This window comes from Acyrthosiphon pisum, chromosome A1, assembly GCF_005508785.2.
Source record: "Acyrthosiphon pisum isolate AL4f chromosome A1, pea_aphid_22Mar2018_4r6ur, whole genome shotgun sequence".
NCBI classification, from domain to species: Eukaryota; Metazoa; Arthropoda; class Insecta; order Hemiptera; family Aphididae; genus Acyrthosiphon; species Acyrthosiphon pisum.
Window position 1 is genome coordinate 161,617,982 of NC_042494.1, and position 6,151 is coordinate 161,624,132.

Genomic DNA, 6,151 nt, shown 5'->3' on the forward strand with positions numbered 1-6,151 from the left:
AATAAGAAAAATCGTTACGGTAAGAAATCGAGTAAATACCAAATGTTGTAAAAATATGAATTTCAAACGCTCATAAAAATTTATTTTGAGTTTCTTATAGACATTTTTTTTTTGATAAAGGTAGATTATCCTATAAGGAATCTTGTATTACATTTTAAAATCTTAGTTCTAAAAAGAAAAATTTGTACGAATTATAAGCTCAAAATAATTAGGTAATTTTCGTGCTTTTTCCATATTTTGTCAATTTTTAAACTTTAAATGCTAATAAAAAAAAACGGTGACTAAGGATTTTTAATATTTTTCAAATGTCATTGTAATAATATAGTAGGAGCCTTGTATTAAATTTTCAAGTATTTTTACTCAACAAATAAAGTTTTATTGACATTCATAGAAAAAAAACTAATTAAATTGGAAACTGGAATTGTCCGTAAACAGCTCAAAACAAATCAAAATATTTTGAAAATTTTATCATATATAGTAAATGGAAATATAAACAACCAGTGAAAATTTCATGTATCTACAGTCATTCGTTTTAATGTTACACCAAAAACCAAAATCAATTTTCTCGAAAACAGATTTTGCGTAAAAATTCCCGTTTTTCCTTAATTTTTCTTTTGTTTTTTACGGCGCTTTTGAAAACTATTGGAAAAATTTTGACCCCCCAAAGTACCAACTAGATTCACTTTCCTATCAGAAAAGGTACTGTTGAAGAAAATCCAAGCACTTTTACTGTCCTAAAAGGTAATGACAGACACAAAAATAAAAAAAAAATAAAAAAACACACATCATTGTAAAATCAATACATTCATCGTTCCACTCAGAATCTAAAAAAAAAATAAAAAAAAAATAAAAAAACACACACCATTGTAAAATCAATACATTCATCGTTCCACTCAGAATCTAAAAAATAAAATAACTGAAAAACGATAGCAAAAAATCCCAAAAACCCAAAAAAAATTAATAACGAAATCAAAAACGTAAACGAAAATAAATTATAGTATTATACAGTATTAAATTATTTATACCACGAAAAAAAAAAATTTGGAAAAAATTTCACTTGTCTTTTCTTAAAAAATGTTTAACTTTAAAAACATTTTCATTTTAAATCAAAAATTTTGAATTTTCTAATTTTTAATAAATTATAATTTAGATTTAAAATTTAAATATTAACCATTAAGAATAATTAATTTTTATTTTTAACTTTTAAGTGCATTTCTATATTTCGCATTATTATTATAACTTGAAAGTTAAAAGTTATAATTTATGAGAATATAATATAAAAAAAAAATATTTATATTATCAAAAACGTTATTTGGAAACAATAGGCAAATAACGTTTTTAAAAACGTTAATCAAAAACAACATGGAAAAATAACGTTTTTGAAAACGTTAATCAAAAATAATATAGAAAAATAACGTTTTTAAAAACGTTAATCAAAAACGTAATATTAAAAAACGTTTAAAAACGTTAAACAAATACGATATTTTTCAAATCAATAAACAAAAAGGCGGGTAAGTCGTGGATGTCGCTCTGCTGTACAGTAGGTTACAAGTGGGTTACTGTAATGGATGGAATTAAATTTGAATCCAATGATATTATATCATTGTATACGAAAAACGATTCTGAACGGAGATGATTTGTCAGTCTAGGATATATTATTTTTAAAGAAAAACTTATGGAGAACCTTGTACCAAATTTTAAAAACTTAGTTATAAAAGAAAAAATTTTTACGATTTTTCAACCACTAAATTACTTGCAAATTTTCGCAATTTTGACATATTTCGTATAAATTTGAACTTTAAATGCTTATAAATAAAAATTGTGACAATGTATTCCTTTTATTTTGCAACTGCTATTGTAAAAATATGTTAGGAGCCTTGTATTAAATTTCCAAATCTTAGAATTAAAAAGAAAAACTTTTATGAATTTCTGTCTAAGATAATTTGAACATTGCCGTAACTTTTACGTATTTAGTCAAAATTTCAACTTTAAATGCTTATAAAAAAAAAATCGTGACTATATATTTCTTTTATTTTTCAATTGCTATTGTAAAAATATATTATGAGCCTTGTATTAAATTTTGAAATCTTAGATATAAAAGGAAAATTTTTTATGAATTTTCTAGCATAAAATAATTTACGAATTTTCGTGATTTTACATAATATGTGTCAAATTTGAACTTTAAATGCTTATAAATAAAAATTGTGACATGTATTCCTTTTATTTGCACTGCTATGTAAAATATGTAGAGCTTGTATTAATTCAAATCTAGAATAAAAAGAAAAACTTTATGAATCTGTTTAAGATATTTGAACATGCCGTAATTTTACGTATTTAGTCAAAATTTGAACTTTAAATGCTATAAAAAAAATTGTGCCTATGTATTTTTATAATTTTTGAATGGGAGTTAGAACAACATATGTGGACCCTTCTATTAAATTTTCAAGTATTTTGTCCCAGCTAATTTTTTTTTATCAACATTTATAAAAAAAAAATCAAAAAAAATCGATTATTTCAATTGCCTATAAATAGATTAAAAATTAGTGAAATATTTTGAAAATAAAACTATATAAAGAAAATGTCAATTTAAACAACTGGTAAAATTTTCAAGTGTCTACGACTCATACTTTTTGAATAATAACAAATATCAAAAATCGTTTGAGGCTAAACCGTTATTTAATGCGGTTTTGTAAAAATTTAAATTTCAAACACTCCTAAAAATTTTTTGTCTTAGTCCGGTTGAGTTTTTTTTACAGATATTTAAAGAAAAACTTATGGAGAACCTTGTACCAAATTTTAAAAGCTTAGTTATAAAAGAAAAAAATTTTACGATTTTTCAACCACAAAATTACTTGCAAATTTTCGCAATTTTGACATATTTCGTATAAATTTAAACTTTAAGCACTTATAAAAAAAAATTGTGACTAACGATTTTGGATTTTTTTTTATCACTGTGAGAACAACTTATAAGAAACCTTGTATTAAATTTTCAAAGTTTTCTATCCTACCAAAAATTTTTTATCGTTATTTTAAAAAAAAATACTTAGAAAAATTGAAAATTTCATTTGTCTATAAATAGCTCAAAAAAAGTCGAAACACTTTGAAAATTTAACCCTGTATAGACAACGCTAATATAAACATCTGTTGCAAATTTCAAGTGCTTACAATAATTATTTTTTGAGTTACAGTAAAATTAAGTTTTCGTTTTTGTCAAAAATTGGTTTTGCGTAAAAATTCGCGTTTTTCCGTTATTTTTTTAAGGTTTTTCCTGCCGCTTTTGAAAAGTATTGGGAAATTTTCACTTTTGACCCCCCAAAGTACCAACTAGATTCACTTTCCTTTCAGAAAAGGTACAACTTTTGAAAATCGAAGCATTTTTACTGCTCCAAAAGTTGTCGTCAGACACAAAAAAAAAAAAAAAAAAAAAACACACATCATTGTAAAATCAATACATTCATCACTTCGTTCAGAATCTAAAACGAAAATTAAAAAATTAAAAACGTTTTCCATCCTTGCTTCCAGCACATAGCGGTATATTAGTTTGGAATTATATATTATAGGTTTGTTCCAACAGAGAATTTGTGACTAGTTGCCGACTGATCCATGATTGATTTACGGCGCATGCGCTACCGTGGACTGATCATGGATTTTGCCACTGTTGGAACGCATTTCTGACTGTCCACAACAGCACAGATTATAAAATAGCCTTGTGGTGTTTCCGGCACCTTATCACCACTTACACTAACGCGCCTTTTTATTACCATGTTTATATTATATTCGTCATGTGTTTTATATTGTATTCGTTTTATTTATTATCTCTGTGAATTATATTTTATAATGTTGTACCGTCTTTGGACTACTCGCCGCTCGACTTTTTCTCCCGCCTCGCGCGGCGACATCGCCGTTACGCGCTCGAAGCCGCCAACGCGCGCCACTCTCGACACTCGCTTTTTCGCTCTCGACTCGAGCAGCCCTACGTCCGACGACTTGTCCCTACTTTGCGCGCAACAGTATTTTGCACTTCATTTACTTAACTTAGTCGAAAATATATGCTAACGTAATTTGCTTAAAAAGTTGTTATTTTATTTAATCCTAGCTGAACCTAGGTAAACCTTCTGAATTTGGTAACAGTAGTATAGACGGCGCCCCGAATCACATTTCGGGCCACGACAGTGTGGCAACGCCGTCAATACCACATTGGTGACCTCCGATTTCGACGAAACGCCATTACCCAGTAACGCTCTGAGGTACACGATTCCGCCCGCCGATACCGACACGAAAGTCCGCCCGTCCGCGAGTGCGCCGAAAGAACGATTCTCGACCCGACTTGTGCGACCGACGTCAAGTCATTTGTTCACCCGAATTTATCCGCGTGATCCGACGCCCTAGCCATGCCCGACACACCCATCACTGTCGCCGCGACATTGGGCACCCCGACGATCACCACCACGACGACAACGACCACGACCACACCGAGTGCTAGCGGGGAAGTCTCGTCTTTCACACACGTCAGGCTTCCGGGGTTCTGGCACAACTCCCCTACGCAGTGGTTCACGCACGCGGACGCCATGTTCGCGAACAAACGAATCCGTTCCGATTTGTCGCGCGTGAATCACGTGCTCGAGGCTTTGGACGAGGATGGTGTCCGCACGATCGCGGATTTGCTGGGAGCCGACGCAACCTACGAATCAATCCGACAACGACTCATCGCTACATACGGCGTTCCACAAGCAACGCGCTTCCAGCGCATGATTCAACCAGGTGGCATGGGCGATCGCTCCCCATCACGTTTGCTCCGGGACATGCGAGAAATCTACCCCGACGACATGACGGACAGCTCCCTGCTCGCGTTCTGGCTGAACAAGCTGCCGCCACCCGTCCGCACCGTCATCGCCGGTCTCACCGGGTCCGTCGATTTTCTCGCTGAACGCGCTGACCGCGTATGGGAAGCGTCTCAGAGCAACGAGATTGCGGCCATCTCGAGGGACCACGACGCACGCGAGCGCGCGCCCGATCACACCGGCAAGTTCGCCCGACCAGGACGCACGTTTTCTCGCTCTAGAGAACGCGATACACGCGCTGACCACACAAGTCGCGTCCCTGGCGACGTCTCAGGCAGCCGCGCTAGCTCGCACGACCAACGACCGCCCCACGCGCCAGCAGCGTGATCGTTCCCGCTCGCAGTCGCAGCCGCGACAGCTCGTAACGGCTGGTTGGTGCTACTATCACAACCAGTACGGCGCGGATGCACGCAACTGTCGCGAACCGTGCACTTACGCGGCGACGATGCGGAAAAATCCGTGAGGCGGCGGTGCTCCAACAACACCTCGCCGCACGACAGCAACACCGACTCTTCGTCAACGACACCCGTACAGGTCGTCGATTTTTAATCGACTCCGGTGCGGAAATTTCGGTGCTGCCGCGACCCACAAACTTTCGGCAAAATAACGGCCACACCACGAGCAACGACATAAGACTCGTAGCCGCAAACGGCTCACAAATCAAAACCTACGGGCCAAAACAACTACATCTCGACCTCGGTTTCAAACGACTGTTCGCCTGGACGTTCGAAATGACCGACGTTTCACGACCTATTATCGGAGCCGATTTCCTGCATTACTACGGTTTGCTCATCGACATACGCCGAAATCGCCTTGTCGACCTCTCGATAAATAGTTCGGTAAAAATCACGCCCGCTACCGTTTCGCCCAGTACCGCGATTTGTGCCGTCGCCCGACCATCAAAGTGGACCGAAATTCTTCTCGACTACCCTGAAGTCACACGCGAATCGCCCGTACCGACCAAGTTCCTACACGACGTGGTACACGAACTACATACTACCGGCCCAGCACTTTTTTCCCGACCACGTCGACTGCCGCCCGATCGCCTACGAATCGCTCGTCAGGAATTCGATTTCATGCTGCAGAAAGGCATCTGCAGGCCATCATCGAGTTCGTGGGCCAGCCCGCTGTTATTGGTCCCGAAAAAAGACGGTACGTTTCGACCATGCGGTGATTACCGCCGGCTCAACGCTGTCACGGTAGCCGACCGATACCCGTTGCCGCACCTACACGATTTCACGGCAAATCTCGCCGGCAAAACGATTTTCACGAAGCTCGATTTGGTGCGTGCTTATCATCAGGTCCCGATC

General features: G+C 36.7%; 1 protein-coding gene across 3 annotated transcripts in view; it reads left to right on the top strand.

Annotated features, from left to right (window-relative positions):
* Nucleotides 1–6,151, top strand: part of LOC100159811 (neuroligin-4, Y-linked-like) — a 516,542-nt gene that overhangs the window by 23,053 nt on the left and 487,338 nt on the right. The window lies entirely within an intron of this gene.